The 18,272-nt window shown below is 37.5% G+C and overlaps 1 protein-coding gene and 1 pseudogene across 7 annotated transcripts in view; one reads left to right on the top strand and one right to left on the bottom strand.

Moving 5' to 3' along the window:
* Nmdar2 (NMDA receptor 2) overlaps window positions 1-18,272 on the top strand; it is a 446,956-nt gene that overhangs the window by 311,913 nt on the left and 116,771 nt on the right. The gene's annotated exons all lie outside the window — the stretch shown is intronic.
* On the bottom strand, window positions 12,710-17,729 carry LOC137247782 (lamin Dm0-like; annotated as a pseudogene).

Below are 18,272 nucleotides of genomic sequence, written 5' to 3'. Positions count from 1 at the left end.
AGGGCCTGCCTACATACTAAATTTCAGGCTAATCGAATAATGAATGGAATTTTATCAAAAAGAGCGGTAGCTGGTCCGCTTTCCGGAAAGAAACTTCACAGGAACACTCTCCGGGCTAGCACAATAAATACGATATATAACAATAGATCAGACCCTGTTCCATCTTCCCAAAAGAAATGAAATTTCAAGCTAATCACACTATAAACTGTTTTAGGTAGCATAGGTCGACCCCTGGTCCACTTCCCGGAATGAAAGTTTTTGAAATATTACCTTCGTCAAAGAGGTACCCCCTAACCCAATTTCAAGCGAATCGCGACATTAATAAGTTTTTTGAAGTAGGTAGGTCTCTGGTCCACTTCCCGCAAAGTAAAGTTTCTCAAATAATGAACTAGTCACGGAAGTATCCCTATAATAAATATCAAGCAAATCGTACCATACATTATTTTATTTAAAATAGATCGGCTCCTGGTCCACTTTCCGCAATGAAAACTTTCTCAACCTTTATCTTTGTGCAAGAGATACAGCAGTACCGAATTTCAAGCGAATCGCACCGTAAATAAGATTATTTGGAATAGGTAAATAGCCTTGGTCCATTTCCCGAACCAAATTTTGAATCTAAAGCATATTAGAACCTTCGTTTATTAGCAAAATATGGATTTTTCTCGAAAGTTTCGTATGCTCCCTGTCTTTCTCAACGGAATCGGAAAGGTCGGAAAATTTTACTGGGATACACCATTTTTGAGACGAACCATACCACAATTTCAATCAAAAGGACAAAGAATCAACAAAGAAGAAATATTAGATACATACATGGCGTATATGTAATTTTTTTGTATGCACATTACATACTAAATCGAAGTTCGATTTTGAAAATCGAATAATCTTTGAGTTGCGAAAATTCGTATAATCTAAATAAATCAACTATTCAAATAAAAAAAATTCGATTAAGAAACGTATAAAAATCGAATACTCGAATTATTCAAAAAATTTTAAAAGCCATATGATTTTTTCCTTGAAATAATCATTTGGGGAAGCTTGAAACTCCTAGCTTTAAAATAGGGGTAGAAATTACGAAGTGCTTGTGATTTGAACAATCGGTCGTATAGGGTATATTCCATATATACGGCAGATCTCTACCATTTTTTTTAAGTAATAATACATGCCATATACGAAGTCATCCGGTGAAATTTGAAGCTTGCATTTATGTATTTATGAAGATATGACCAAAAAAAACCTATTTTCTGAAAAATTGGTTTAATGAGGTATATATGCTATAGTGGTCCGATCCGGCCGGTTTCAACAAATGTCTAACCAGACACCTAAATATGTTAGCTTACCAAATTTTTTCAATATATCGCAAAAATTGCGGGACTATTTGGTGTTAAAACAGACAGACGGATACGGCTAATAAAACTAGGTTGTAAACCTGATCAATTGGGTTCGTCAGGTCCATCTCTTCTCTTTTAAAAAACTTACAATATTGAGACTCGTTTTTCATGAGAAGTATTAAAATAGAAAATAAAGCAAAATAGAAAGGAAAAGAGCGTAAAGAGAGGAAGAGAGGCTCACATTTAGGCAAATAAATTTTTGGACAGGATAGTGTCTGCTGGGTACGCTAATTTAAAGGGAGAAGCATACATCTATATTGGGTTCCAGGGCATATGGGAATAGATGGGAATGAAAAAGCGGATGAACTTGCTAAAAAGGGTGCATCCCTTGAAGCATGCTCCGTAGACGTCCCTATTAGACTAGGCGAGATTAAGCGAAGGCGAGAGGTGCACATAATCGACCAAGCGGGAAAGGCGTGGGTTCAAGCGCGTGCCTGTAAAGTGTCGAAGATTATGTGTCGATCTTACAACCTTAGACTAACAAAGTTGCTTCTATAATTAAGAAGAGAGGACTGTAGACTCATGACGGGTATTCTGACTGGACACTGCCTTCTGGCGTCACATGCCCTTAAATTAGGTTTGGTCAGTGATAGCAGATGTAGGAAGTGCGGGTTGGAGGAGGAAACGATCATGCACGTTCTATGCTCGTGTCCTGCACTTGCCAGGTTAAGACTCCAGCTCTTAGGAGTGATACAGCTGTCAGATCTTGAAGCAATCTAAGTGGGTTAAGTCCTAGAAAGCTTCTAGTATTTGCCAAGAGGACGGCGTTATTTTATAACATAGGTCCAGGTCTGGTAACACTACGGACTCAATCAGTTTATGTGAAGTCCTCATGGACCATCCAGTTCAACCTAACCTAAGGTAATGCTAGTTTAAAAGAAAAATTGATCACTGTAAATAAACCCAAAGTCCCTTTTGGTGCTTGAAAATTGGTTGTTTTCCGTGATTAACCGAATTGCATTTTCTGGTTAAACTTTACGTGCAATCTTTGGTATAACACGATGCAGGATCCTTTCGCTGTTAGAAACAAGAGTCAGTTAGCGGAAGTAAGCCGACCACCTTTTATAGATTTTCATGTTGTGGTGTTCACTCCATGTTGTGGTTTCCCCTGCACTAAATTAAAAAAAAATCGCACCAGCCCACAAGAAATAAAATTTTCTAGAAAAGACCAGTTCCTGCTCCACTTCTACAAGAAAGTGTATTTAATATTAACGTAGTTAAAAAGCTGCATGTGTCCCAAATTACAGTATTGTCCCTCAGTATTGAAATTTCCTAACGAAACAGTACAATCCTGCAGCCACGCTCCTTTACACGATATTTAAATCAATAAATATTTATAAACAGAAAAATTCATGAATATTCATATTTTCATATACATTTATAAATACTGCTCATGTTTTAAATATCATTGAGTCTTTATATTACATACTTTCAGATACATATAAAGGAGAGTTTTACGGATGAAAGGAAGTTGAAAATCTGATTACACACAGGCGATTATTTTCATATTTTCTTATTGTGCACATCCCATAGTTACTTTTTAGAATATTGTTGACATTATTACGAATAATGCTGGCGCATCCATACGTTTAAGGGTGTGAAAGAAGTTATGTTTTTTGTGTGTGTACTAACGTACTAGCAGATTGGCGTTCTGAAGTCAAACAAAAAACAAATCATAAAAAGATGTATATTGGAACGATTTTCCGTCATCCCTTGTCAAATTTGGTTTTGAGACAAACCGGTTTCGGCGTTGTGCCATCATCAGTGTCGATTTTCGTTCTGATCTGTTGTTGTCATTTGTCCTGTATTTATAGTTCGTAGGTATATGAGCAGGTATTGTCAAATTGATGCTTGTGTATATTTAGTTATGTGTATGTGCTGTGTGTTCGTTCAGAAGCGAGGGTGGTTTACTAATCGATTTGCGTGGCTGACTGGGGTAGGTAGAAATCTGTTATTTTAGTCGTTTGACCTTCTTTGTCGGTTTTTTGTTTTGGTGTGTTAATTGTTTTGTGTTTATTTGTTGTTGTGTGTTTGTCTGTTGTACCTGTGTGATTAAGTCGTTTCCTGTAAACAAGTTTTAAAGGCTCGAATATTGTGTCGGAAATTGTGTTTATCTGTTCGTTTATTATTCTACCATCGAATGTTTTCTGTTTGTAGATTTCCATGCTTTCGAGTACGTTGAGACGTCGGCCCTTTTCTTGTATGTGAAGAACCCTAACTGTTTTATTGATGTTTGCTGGGGAACATTCATTCTCGACCATGTGATTCGCGAAGTTAGACTCGGGTATAATGTTTGGATTCCGTATTTTTTTGTTGTAATCTCTAATATGTTCTCTGAACCTCGTTCTTATTTGCCGTCCTGTTTGTCCTATGTAACTATGCTGGCATACGCAGGTAAGCTTGTATACGCCGTGGCTGCTAAACGGATCCTCTGAGTTAATGTTAGTTCTTAGTTTTCGCCCTAGATTGTTCGATGTTTTGAATGCTGTGTTAATGTTGTATTTTTTAAAGAAGTTTGCCAATTTATATGTTGCTTTTCCAGTATATGTCATAGTCGTCCAGCTATTATTTTCCTTTTCATTATTTCTTTTTGGTTCTCCATTTGTCCTTCTGAGCTTATCTACTAGTGCTTTTTTATATCCGTTGTTTGCAGCGATATTATATATGACCTCAAGTTCTCTCTTATATGCCTCTTGTGTAAGAGGTGTTCTTTCAAGTCTATGTACCAAATGCCTTAATGCTGCATTTTTATGATGTTGAGGGTGATTTGAGGTATTGTGTATTATTGTGTCGGTGGCCGTTGACTTTCTATATATGTCATAGTTAAATCTTTTGGCTTCTTTATCAATATTTATCGTATTTATCAACCAAACAAGATAAGTCAAATCATAAAAAGTTGTATATGAATTAAGAGGGGATTGCCCTTATTGATTTTAAATGTATGAGAACATTTATTTGAAGCATTTTGTTTTTATTTATAATTTATTTTAATAATTTGGGAAAAACTTAAACAACGTGACATCAGGACGGACAAGGCGACAGCTGTTTCGATTAAACCTTGTAAATCCTTTCAAAGTCTTTTCTACCGGGAGTGGAATTTGAACCAGATTGCCTTCCTTGCATATTTTATTCTTTTTGAACAGTACATACTTTGTATGTAATCATGTGTTCAAGTTATGCTTGTTGGTAAGGCGGTTTCAAAGAAACTGGTATTATTTTTGCTTGTTGGTCGCCTTGTCCATTCTGATGTCACGTTGTTTAAGTTTTTCCCAAATTATAAAAATAAAAAATTTTAGTTTAATACTGGATTTTTCTTCTTAAGATTCAACTAGTTTGAGAAAGATCAAATTGGAACATATACAATTCCAAACGAAGTTCGAGTAGACGAACTCTCGCATGTATTGTTAGAACCTACTCCTCACGCTTATCAGCACTTAAATGATCTCTGTTTATTATAACTGAGCTAGTACTATTAGGTCTATTTTGAATTCGCATGAGACTGGTATATTTTTGGGCTTTCCCTCGTTGAAAAATACCACTTAATTTGGCTTGGGTTTCATAGCACTTAGTAGTTCTGAAATAATATAAGACTAGTTCGTTTCACTTCAATAACAAAATAAGATCATGCATATACATAAATATGTGTGCGCAGAAACTATAGCCAACTAAATTTCGGATAAACCAATTCCAACGCGTTGTTGAAATGATTTTAAGCTTTATGTAGATCTAAATTGTGTTTACGTATTTTTTACAATATCATAGCACCCCATTATTTTTACATCATCAGCATACGCTTCTATGTTAAATACATAAATATATATGCATATAGTTTATCTCGTGAATATCTCACCAACAAGCGAAAGCTGCATAACAATCAATACATTTGGAGTTAATAATATCCATTACACAATACATATACATATATATGCATACATATGCAAACTTACATAGGACACTTTTGCGAAAAGCGCTTGTAGAGTGATGTGATTTGTTAGAAGTGAAGCTGTCTTGGTCGCGTCCGTCGCAACAACGGACTATCCATCGAGCGGTTCTAACACGACGGCGGCGAGTTGTTAATGGACATGTATCAACTCCTAAGAAAAATATAGTCGGCTCAGCGCATCAATCTAGATTCGAATTTAAATTTGCTCTGCCCAAACCATAGTGTTTTGCGGGGCAGTGTGGACCCGGGGAAATCGGGCGTGTGCGTCGCAAATAAAAGAAAATAAATACCGAATTAGTAAATAGAAATCACAAGTTTATTTATTAAATATAAATTTATTGAAAATATAAAAGGAATTAGCGACGAGCTACAATATATGCTTATGAAAGTGAAACACTCACAAACTTCCTGTTCGTCAGGAAAGTTAATTGCTTCACAAGCTAAATAGCGATTCCGATTTAATATGCAGTCGTGCAATTGGACAGAAATTAGTTGAAATACAAAATGCACTTGGCTCATTCAAATTTATGCAAGTGATTAATTGCAAATAGAAAATTAAAAATTAAGTGACAATGGCAAGGAGTTAAAATATACAAAATAAATTCACTTGGCAATTCACAATTTAAAAAACAATTCAAGATTTAAGATTTACACTTGTGAAAATTATAACTCGAAAATGATTAGGAAACTCACCTGTGAGATAGCTGCTGGCGCTCGAACGTTCAAAATAGAAGAAAGAGTTTAACACGAAAAAAGGTCCGCACCACCTGCCGATAGCTAATTTGCGTCGAGTTTTTCCCCTTTGAAGTTAGCACTCGGCAGGGGTGGGCCGTTACCGGTAAATAATAATATTGCCAAAAATGTGCATTAGGGTGGTAGCGAATATTTAGGCTGGTGGCCTAAACACATAGAGAAGGCGATCCCGCAAACCGCACTATCTGTGAACTTTGCGATATACTGAAATCTAAAGTGAACTAACTGATTTGGCCTTATAATTGCGACTTCAAGCCTGGTAAATCTACTACCGAAGAGATCTTTACTATACGCCATACCTTTGTGAAGCCTCGCTAACTATTGGATGTTCGGCACTCACCATCTTTTTGTTAACTTCAAGCCAGCTTTTGACAAGTGCGAAAAGCGCTTTTTTGTCTGCATTCAATTTAAATAAATAAAAGCAAGTGGCGATATAACTCCGAAGAGATTTAGGCCGAGCTTATATTCCAATATGCATCATGTTAATTTTTAATTTTTCCTACAAAGTGGCGGGACGGCAGCTACATGTTTTATACCGACTCCGTACGGCATCTGCAAGGCAGATGGGGTTTCACTGAGAAGCTTTTTAGGGCGACAGCGCTTAGAACAACTGTTTTCTAATTGAAAAAAAAAAATGTTTCTAAATGTTTGATGTTGCTTCGCTCGGAGATTGAATGCAGGATATTCGGTGTGGTGGATGGAGCACGTTACCACTACATCACGGTGGCATTTAGTTCAACTAATTCAAAAATAAATTTTTGACAAAGAGGGTGAGGAGTACCACCAGCTCGTCAGGTTTGGGAAGGACTTCGATAAGCCTTTCGAAACAAAAGGAGGATTTCATGCTTTTTCCTTAACCTTGTGCTGGAGGAGATAATCCATCAACAGATCTGAATCTTGATGATACATTATAATATAAGAGCGTACAATTGCTGCCATATGCTGATGATATTTTTATCATAAGCCTCAACAAAAGCGCCATTAGTTCTGCCCTCTTTGGACTAGACAAAGAAGCGAAAATTGGGTCTTGCGGTAAATGAAGACAGTACAAAGTAGAAATTTTTGACACATTCACGCCTTGGCATACAAGTAACTAGCACTAACAGCAGAAGTGGAATAGGTAATTACAAAGTAAAGTACGAAGTATTCAAGATAAAAGATCTCTGGGAGATTTATAGTTATATACAAGTAAGCTGTAGGAGCTCAACTCAGCTATGAATATAGTGCAACCAATAGAATCTGAACGGCTTTGCTGGCTAAGTCAGGCTGGATTAGTGGAAGAAGAGTATCCAGCCAAGAAAGCATTTCTCTCGCCACCCGTATTTGTATGCAGAAGACAGTGGAAACCTTCACTAAGTTGGGAGAGACATTTAGAGGAAGACATGCTCTACATTAGTGCTCACAATTGGCGTCAGTAATCGAAAAAAAGGGATAGCTATCATGAGTCTTTACGTAAGGGCCAAAATTGCCTAGGCGGTGAAGTGTCAATTAATGATGATGAAGGTGTCGGTGGCGAAATTTATAATTTTTTGGTTCATCATTACGTCCAAAGGATCCTCCTCGTCCAAAGAACTCCAATTTAGGATATACTAATGAAGCTGAAGAAAAGGGAATCGCGTTTGGAAATGGCGTACCACTGCAGTATTCATCAATTTTCAGAAAAAAACGATAACATTATAACTTGGCGAAGTTTGGCCCCAAAATATGACATGATGAATTTCGAGCATAACTGTTATCTCCGCTATACATTTTTCATGCTGACAAGGCAGCTTGTTAAGTGAACAACTTGGTACTGATCACACTAATTTGCTTAGGAAAGTATTAACATATGAATAAATAGCTTCCGTTCGATAACACTCAGCCTAAGGCATGTTACTCATACGCCCCATCTACCCAACGAAATCAAAGTTATGCATTGCAATATGTCGTTAGCTTAATGTGAAAATGTGCTAAGTCACTTTTTTTGAAAAATTTTATTTTAATACAGTTTTAAAACTGAATTCAAAATACATCGATCACAAAAAAAAAAAAATATTTTCATTTTTAATTTTACGTGTTGTGGGCAATGATGTGTAAATGTGCTAAGTCATCAGCTGTTAAAAAGAATGTTCTAAGTCAACCTGACAATAATACCAATCAGAATTACTAGTCATTTCTTGGTGAGCGCATTTTATTTAACTCATTCAGTCTAAAAGTACATGCTTTGTTGTTGTTGTTGTTGTATTAACGGTAAAGACACTCCCCGAAGGCTTTGGGGAGTATTACCGATGTTGATGGTTCTTTGCTGGATATAGATCCGGCACGTTACGGTAACAAAGCACTATTAAGGTACTAGAAAACAATTCAAACTTAAACTTATATAAGCTGTTATTAAAATTAATAACACTACTGAATCGATGTGCTAGATATATAGTGCTAGTTATAGGTTCATTCATAGCATAATTCGTTTTATGAGCCATTTCGATAAATAATCTATTATGCGAAGATCACGCAGTGGAATAACTGGAATGAACAAATTAGATAAATCAGAGCAATTCGTGCTAAAGTTTATTACATTATAAGCAAGCATGAGTGAGATAAAGGCTCTTCTGTCATGCAAAGCCTGAAGACCAAGCAATTTGTGCCTGCTGGTATATGATGGGAGGCCGTCTGGCCAGTGAAGCATAAGTAAAGACATTTTTGTAAACGTATTTTCAACTTTCTCAATTTTATAGGAGTTAGATTCATAGAAAGGATTCCATATTATTGAGCAATATTCAAGATCACTTCTGACGAAGGATATATAAAGTGCTTTCAACGTCATAGGGTCCTTAAAGTCACGGGTGTTACGTCTACTGAACCCAACCATTGCAACAAATTTTGAAACAATGAAGTCAATGTGACTAGGAAAAGAGGGTCTGGATTCAAAAATTACACCCAATTCTTTATTCTCTTGACAACGGTTAAGAGATTTAGCATTTAGTTTGTAAGTAAAGTATGTAGCAGTTGTTTTTATGGAATAAGATACAACACAGAATTTGTTGAATTTAAAAATAAATTATTGTCTGCGCACCATCCGGCAAAACAGTCCAGATAGTTTGACACATAAATAGTATCTTTTGTGAAATATATAGTTTTAGTGTTATATTTCAATCATTAAAGGTGAGGAGTGATGGGGAAACATAGTGAGTAAAAAGTGCTAAGCCAGGAGAAACAAGTAAGGAAGGTTAAGTTCGGGTGTAACTGAACATTACATACTCAGTTGAGAGCTATGGTGGCAACATAAGGGAAAATAACCATGTAGGAAAATGAACCGAGGGTAATCCTGGAATGTGTTTGTATGACATGTGTATCAAATGAAATGCATTAAAGATTATTTTATGAGGGAGTGGGCCATAGTTCTATAGGTGGACGCCATTAAGGGATATAGCCATAAAGGTGGATCAGGGTTGACTCTAGAATGCGTTTGTACGTTATGGGTATCAAATGAAAGGTGCTAATGAGTATTTTAAAAGGGAGTAATCCTTAGTTCCATAGGTGGACGCCGTTTCGAGATATCGCCACAAAGGTGGACCAGGGGTGACCCTAGAATTTGTTTGTACAATATGGGCATCAAACGAATGGTGTTAATGAGTATTTTAAAAGGGAGTGGGCCTTAGTTCTATAGGTGGATGCCGTTTCGAAATATCGCCATAAAGGTGGACCAGTGGTGACTCTAGAATGTGTTTGTGCGATATGGGTATCAAATTAAAGGTATTAATGAGGGTTTGGAAAGGGAGTGGTGGTTGTTGTGTAGGTGGTCGCCTTTTCGAGATATCGCCATAAAGGTGGGCCAGGGGTGACTCTAGAATGCGTTGTACGATATGGGTATCAAATTAAAGGTATTAATGAGAGTTTTAAAAGGGAGTGGTGTGAAGGCGTTTTCCAGATATCGACCAAAATGTAGACCAGTGTGACCCAGAACATCATCTGTTGGATACCGCTAATTTATTTATATATGTAATACCTGCCAAGATTTTAAGGGTTTTTTATTTCGCCCTGCAGAACTTTTTCATTTTCTTCTACTTAATATGGTAGGTGTCACAACCATTTTATAAAGTTTTTTCTTAAGTTATATTTCGCGTCAATACCTTACCATGTTTCATCCCTTTTTTCGTATTTGGTATAGAATTATGGCATTTTTTTCTTTTTTCGTAATTTTCGATATCGAAAGTGGGCGTGGTCATAGTCGGATTTCGTTCATTTTTCATACCAAGATAAAGTGAGTTCAAGTAAGCACGTGAACTAAGTTCATTAAAGATATGTCAATTTTTGCTCAAGTTATCGTGTTAACGGCCATGCGGAAGGACAGACCGACGACTGTGTATAAAAACTGGGCGTGGCATCAACCCATTTCGCCCATTTTCACAGAAAACAGTTAACGTCATAAAATCTATGCCCCTACCAAATTTCAAAAGGATTGGTTAATTTTTGTTCGACTTATGGCGTTAAAATTATCCTAGACAAATTAAATGAAAAAGGGCGGAGCCACGCCCATTTTGAAATTTTCTTTTATTTTTGTATTTTGTTGCACCATATCATTACTGGAGTTGAATGTTGACATAATTTACTTATATACTGTAAAGATATAAAATTTTTTGTAAAAATTTTACTTTAAAAAAAATTTTTTTTTAAAAGTGGGCGTGATCCTTCTCCGATTTTGCTAATTTTTATTAAGCGTACATATAGTAATAGGAGTAACGTTCCTGCCAAATTTCATCATGATATCTTCAACGACTGCCAAATTGCAGCTTGCAAAACTTTTAAATTACCTTCTTTTAAAAGTGGGCGGTGCCACTCCCATTGTCCAAAATTTTACTAATTTTCTATTCTGCGTGATAGGTTCAACTCATCTACCAAGTTTCGTCACTTTAGCTGTTTTTTGTAATGAATTATCGCACTTTTTCGGTTTTTCGAAATTTTCGATATCAAAAAAGTGGGCGTGGTTATAGTCCGATATCGTTCATTTTAAATAGCGATCTGAGATGAGTGCTCAAGAACCTACATACCAAATTTCATCAAGATACCTCAAAATTTACTTAAGTTATCGTGTTAACGGACGGACGGACATGGCTCAAACAAATTTTTTTTTCGATCCTGATTATTTTGATATATGGAAGTCTATATCTATCTCGATTCCTTTCTATATGTACAACCAACCGTTATCCAATCAAACTTAATATACTCTGTGAGCTCTGCTCAACTGAGTATAAAAATTTGTTTTGTGTGCGGAATTTGTGCTAGGTCATAAAATAGCTGCTGGGTTAGCATACATGATTTTTATTTATCGTTTTCAAAGCTTCTACACTCAAGAGTATTCAACTAAGGTATCCTCAGTCACAGTTTTGGAAAAAGAAGTTATTTCAAAAATTATTTATTTTTTTCGTCCCCTGTAAAATTCGTACAAAGTGACTTAGCACATTTTCACATTAAGCTAACGATATGCTGTTATGTAGTACATAACGGAAGTTTTATATAAACAAAATGCTATTTATTTGAATATCTGATATGATTTGTGTGTGAATTCAATTGTTTCTCATATGAATGGCAAACGAAAAGATGTATTTATGCAAATGTAAACTAAACACGAAAAGGGTGGTAAAAGTAGATGGAAAAGGAGTAGGGGAAGATGAAGAGGAAGAAGTACAACAATAACAATGATAAATAAGCGAATGCGAAAATTAAAATGAAAAAGTTTCATATTAAATTAAAGTTAAAGCTGCAGCTTGCGAATTTCACGGTTTATAGTACACATTGAAACCTCCCTTGGGCGAACATTCGACGTCAGAAAACTTTTATTCACCCAAAAAAGAGGTATCCTCTTAAGAGGGTGGGCAGCTTGTTTATGAACTTTTTATATTAAAATATATTTTTGATTACTACTTTCTTAGTAGAATCAAGATTGATAGCAAAACTTTATGATACCAACCAATATAGCCTACGCGTGAAAACAAAAACCTTGCATTTTTTTTCGTAGAGTTCTTTTTGTAGCATGTCTGTATGACATCTTTGTGGCACTCTTTGAATGTGTGCGTATATTTTACATATTTACTTCGTTGACCTCTTTTACAGTATGGCACATACTCAAATGCTGTCCATATATGGAAACACCCCCCCCCCCCCCCCCAATAGGGGGTGGGCTTAACCAAGGATTATTATTTAATTTGTTACGACAAGGAATATTAATGTTATGTAGGTCAATTTTACTTAGACCTTTTTCTCTGTAATTATGGAGCAGTATATAAATATGTATTTATGTTTTGTACATGACTTAAAACAGAAACTGCATTTACAAATCTCAAGCCAACGGCAAGCAATGCGGGAAACAAAGCATTGACCAACAAAATTTAAGTTCCCATTTGTTATTTAGTACCTACTGCAATACAGTATATATATGTATGAAACATATGTATGTTAATGAAATGTATTTCTTTGTAGTGAAGTTCGTGTGATGACATCTGTACTTAGATGGTTTGATAATCCTTGGTCGGCGCTTTCACCAAGTATTACGAAAAACTTTTTAATTTTCGAAATTACAATTAAAGAATGTTGAAATTATAGTAATCCCTTTTTGCAGTAATTTTACATTTACTGTTACATTTAACGTTTACATTAGGCCGCACTCATCTTCGCCTTGCTGTGAATCCCTTTGTTGGTAGTAGAGCTTCTCATTGCCAGCAGCATCTACTGTAGATGCGATGAGTGTATTATAATTGTGCGCTTAACACGTTCCGAGCCAGCTACTTCCTCCCCACCTCCATTGAATAGCGATGTTTTCATATTACCTCCGAAAAACCACATTTGCGTCTTCATAACTATATAATTAGGTGGTTCGTGTATAGCACCACCATCGTAGAACCAAACAGTTACAAAGGCGTCTGCATCAATTTTAACAGGGCGATGGAACTTGAAAGTGGTTTCACTGCCACCCCCGGTGCATATTTTTTGCCATCCACCTATTTGAACCTCTTTGTTGCCCTTATTGTGCAGTTTTACAAATTTTCCCTCTGCTTCAACTTCTGAAATCTCTATATAGCCTTTTGCGCTGCCAGTTACAAAATATTCAGATTGACTTAAAACCTCCGACTCTTCAACAACAGTACGTTTCCTTTTCAGGGGCAATGTAGATGCGCCGCGTGATGGAGTTTTACGTAATGGCGTGGCACGTGTTCCACATATACTTTGACTAAACGAACCAGAAGCAGCTGAAGAATGTGTTGTGATATTAAGACGTGACTCTTCACCACACAACAGTTTATCATAAGCAGCAATTTCCAAATCCAGTGAAACCTTAATAGCCATCAAATCTTGGTATTCCTGCAATTGTTGTGCCATTTCATCGCGCAAGCGTTGGAGTTCGGCCTCTATATTCGCAATATCCGCATTATGGCGTGCACGTTCACGATCTAGCAATTGCTCCAATTCGCCTAAACGTCCAGTGAGCGCAGCATTTATGGATTCCAATTCACCAATTCTTCTCAACCGTAATTCTTCGATGGCATTTGCAGCAGCATTTGAATTACGATTAGCTGCTGATTGCAAATTTTTCATTTTTTGTTCATACAATAATTCAATTGCATCGCGATTGACATGCATTTGACCCTCATATTGATCCCGCATCTCTTGTAGGGACTGCTGCAATTTAGCCTCATATTACTCAACAAAACGCCCATCAATATCCCTGATCTCGACTTGGCGTCTTGAACGCGTTTCAATCATTTCCTGTATGTGAATTTGATCTTTGAATGTTAGTTTTTCGTGCAAGGTTTGTATGGTATTTTCCAAATCGACGAGTGCTAATGTTTCATCTTCTAATAGTTTTCGTGGTTCATCCAATTGTTGTCGCAAACGTTCAAGTTCTTTTAGGGCTTCATTTAATTCATCGACAGCCTTTTTGCGATCCGCATTGGCGGTATTAAACTTGTTGGACAAGTCGGAAGCTCGTGATTCGTGCATGCGAGCATTACCTTCGGTAAATGAACAATCCCTAATTTTCTTCTTCAATTTGGCTCTTAGTTCTTCATTTTCATCCCACAATCGTTTAGTATCTATCTCGAATTTTGCCTTTTCGCGTACCGTCTCATCCAGTAAACGCCTCGCATCGCTTAACTCATTTTATAACCTAGACTTAATATTGGTAGCCTCACGGCTGACCCTATCACGCGCTGTTTTGACTTCAATGGATAGGCGTGCATTTTCAGTTTCTAAGTTGCGCACATGATCTATGTAACAAGTCAGACGATCATTTAAATTCCACAATTGAGTCCTTTCTTGCAGACGTGAATGTTTTGTAGGACTCAAAGGGCTTGAAGAGCGATTAGCACCGGGAATCAGTGGTGTTGATGTGCCTCCTGGTAGCGGCTGGGGTGTGACTATACTGACGCTTTTCGATTTCGCTTTTCAGTAGTTGAGGTCCAAATATATAACAAAATTTAAGTAAATCGTTTTATATAGAAATTAGCAGACAACTTTTACCAGCAGCGGCCTCACTTCGTTAAGAAAATTCACTTTTTCACTGTTGGAGGTTATGTTATGAGGCTCATATCCGCGTACTAAAGGGTTTCTATACCAATTTATAAAAAAATGCCGTCAACGGCTTGTTTGAAAGTTATACCTCAAATCTTTCTGCAGCAAAATATGTCCACCCAAGTGAGGTATTCCCTTGTTTTTGTTTTTGTTGTATTACAAGTGCATTGCTCAGTTCATTAGGTGTAGCCACTCACAAACTTTCAGCTAAATCAACTATCAGGGTTGGATCAAGGGCATGTCGCTGTTAAAGGCGTTAATTTCACATTAGAATTGAAAAGATGGGTGAAGTTACGTGGGGACACATACATTGCGTATGTCGGAATTGATTTTGAACAAGTAAGTGTTGAGTGAGTCGCGCCTCCATTGGTAGTCTACCTTCTTCTTTTGCAAGGATTGCATAGTATATATTAATAACGGAGTTCACCGGTCATGATCTAGCGAGGATGTTTACAGATTCTATGTGGATGTGACATAGGGCCTTATTATGATTATCTGGATCTAACGACTGAGTAGGCAGGTGTTTATCTCGTCATAGGGCTTATAAAACCCAACACTTAATACTAATAGTTCAACACTCCACCAATAGTACCTTCATACTTTTTTACGCCAGAAGCTAAAATTCGCAGTAAGTCGTTCGGATGCCGTCCGGAGACCGCAAAATATCCCATCTCACCAACTTATAGAAAAAATTAAAGAGAGCACGACGCAAAACTGAAGAGAATCTCGACCTTAAATCTCATCGGAGGTTATCATGGCATGAATTTTTTTTTATTAGATGCAATTTTTAACACGCTTTTATTAGCTTTGCCTGTATGTATGTAACGGAATTTTTGAGCTTAATTTTCACCCGTTTCTACAAGTCTGATTAATTTGAAATTTTGCATACGTATCAAGAACCGATGACAACGCATTAATGTGATGGTGTGGTGACATAAGGTCAACGGCCATAAGGTCAATTGGCCTTATTACCACTTTTAATGGCCATAAGTTTGTTTGAAACTTTGCAGACGTATCAAGGCTCGATGACAACGCATTAATGTGATGGTGTGGTTACATAAGGTCAACGGCCATAAGGTCAATTGGCCTTATTACCACTTTGAATTGCCATAAGTTTGGTTGAAACTTTGCACACGTATCAAGGCTCGATGACAATGCAATAATGTGATGGTGTGGTGACATAAAGTCAACGGCTATAAGGTAAATTGGCGTTATTACCACTTTGAATGGCCATAAGTTGGATTGAAACTTTGCACACGTACCAAGGCTCGATGACAATTCATTAATGTGATGGTGTGGTGACATACGGTCAACGGCCATAAGGTCAATTGGCTTTATTACTACTTTGAATGCCCATAAGTTTAATTGAAACTTTGCACACGCATCAATGCTCGATGACAATGCAATAATGTGATAGTGGGGTGACATAAGGTTAACGGAAATAAGGTCAATTGAACTTGTGACTACCCCAAATGGCCATAGATTTGAAACCTTGCACATAATGCGAAAAACGCACTCCTTTATTAATGATAGAAGTGGATGCATGGCACATCTACGAAAGAGCATACTGGAGCCCTTTTTAACACGCTTTTATTAGCTTGGCCTGTATCTATCTATGTATCTATGTATCCATGTATGTATGTAATGGAATTTGCAGTGGAGCCGAGATCCCCGGTAATGCAGAGCTCCGTGCTCTGTTGCACCTTTTGAAGCATTTTAAGATAGGTACTTTTAGCTAGTGCAGAAGAATCGGGCGCAAAATGGCTGTGTAAATCCAGTAGGTCACCTAAGGGGAGAATCCCCAAGAGGTGCCAATTGCCCTCTTGCAGGTGAACAGCTCTGCTGCTGCCTTCTTGGATCGCTCCACTATATGGTCACTCCATAATAGCTTCCTATCCAGAATGACTCCCAAATACTTGACTTGATCGCTAAAGGCTAAGAACGTACCCCCAATTCTTGGCGGTGTAAGATTTGGTACTTTGTACCTCCTCGTGAAGAGGACAAGCTCGGTTTTATCCGGGTTGACTTCCAAACCTGTGGCGGGTTGTACTCCTAGAGCAGCTCCAGGATGTCAGCTCGGTCGGTTGGCGTCACTGGAACCCAGGCTCTAGCCCTTGGTCGTGAGGGGATATCACGCGCCTCCACTACCTTGAGCCCGGATATACCACTCCTATCAGCGTGACGGCGACCCTATAGAGGTTTACCGACCTGGCGTCGTCACAGGTAATTAGCTTGACATTGCCCTGGAACCACCCTGCATCGGTGTAAGGGTTGTCTTTCTTAACCTTAACGGCCACCGTAGCGAGCGCGGCCTCGATCCACTTCCACTGTTGTTTTGGGATCCTGCCATCTTCGCTGCTCTCGTCTGTAATGTCAATTATCTGCCGACCCTTGGCAATTTCGGTGAAAGACCGCGTCCAGCCTCCCTGCGTCTTGGCCCTTTTCGGTGCCGTGGGGTTGGATTCATCCATGGACCGCTGGCGTTTCGAGGTTTCATCACTCTCGACTAAAACTTTTAAAATTACTTGAACTAAAAAAATAAAAATAAATAATAGTTTAAAAAAAACTAAAAAAACACGCTTTTATAGCTAACCGAACTAAAAAATAGAAAATAATTTTCAATTAAAAAAGTTTATATAACAGTAATAGAAGGTCAAACAATCATTTATAGTTAATCACCTTAAAATAAAATTATAATAACAAAATTTAAGTTATTAACAGGATAATTTAATTCACAGCAAAAAGCGTAGGGTGCTTGATATTGAATGTTACAATCATTCTATTGGCAACTATCTGAGAGGAAAGATATGAAATGTAGTCAAATGCACCCCACGCTTTTTAATATGAATTAAATTATTCTGTTAATAACTTATATTTTATTATAATTTTATTTTGAGGTGATTAACTATAAATGATTGTTTGACCCTCTACTTCTGTTATATAAACTTTTTTAATTGAAAATTATTTTCTATTTTTTAGTTCGGTTAGCTATAAAAGCGTGTTTTTTAGTTTTTTTAAACTGTTCTTTTTTTATGTGGCCTAGGTTGGGTTAGGTAGAGAAGGCGTGCGTGGGTATTACCCACACTTCCACTCGAAGACATTTTTGTCCATTGTGAGGGCCCCCGGTAAGTGCAGGGTGGCGGCACATTCGTTTAACCCCATTACCTTCTAGTGGTACTCAATGAATCACTTGCTTTCCCTGATGAATGCAAGAAGAAACTAGATGTTTGCCTTCCCAACCTCTTCCAGGCTGTCGAAGAACCATGCGCCCAAAAATCTGAACCTTCTTCTTTGAAGCCCCGGACATCGGTAGAGAAAGTGGTAGATCGACTCCTCTTCCTCCTCACCTTGGCAGCTTCTCCAGAGTGTGCTTGTCGGTATTCGCCACCTTCGGAGCATTGGTGCGATAGCTCAATGACCTGTTATGACACCCGTAAGTACCCTCACCGCGATTTTGTTCAGTTTGAGAAAGACGTTGGTGCCTTTGTCTATCCAAGCATGGCTATAGTGACGTTGAGACTTCGTTATGTGACCCAAATTCCTTACGAAGCAAAGCTTAAACTCTTTAGGATTCTGTACGCATGTCCAAAAGATACGTTGTGACCAGTTTTGGCTTTAAATGCATATTTAGCTGGACTATAAGT

The sequence above is a fragment of the Eurosta solidaginis genome, chromosome 4 (assembly GCF_040869045.1).
Source record: "Eurosta solidaginis isolate ZX-2024a chromosome 4, ASM4086904v1, whole genome shotgun sequence".
NCBI lineage: Eukaryota > Metazoa > Arthropoda > Insecta > Diptera > Tephritidae > Eurosta > Eurosta solidaginis.
This window is presented reverse-complemented; position numbering and strand designations above follow the sequence as displayed.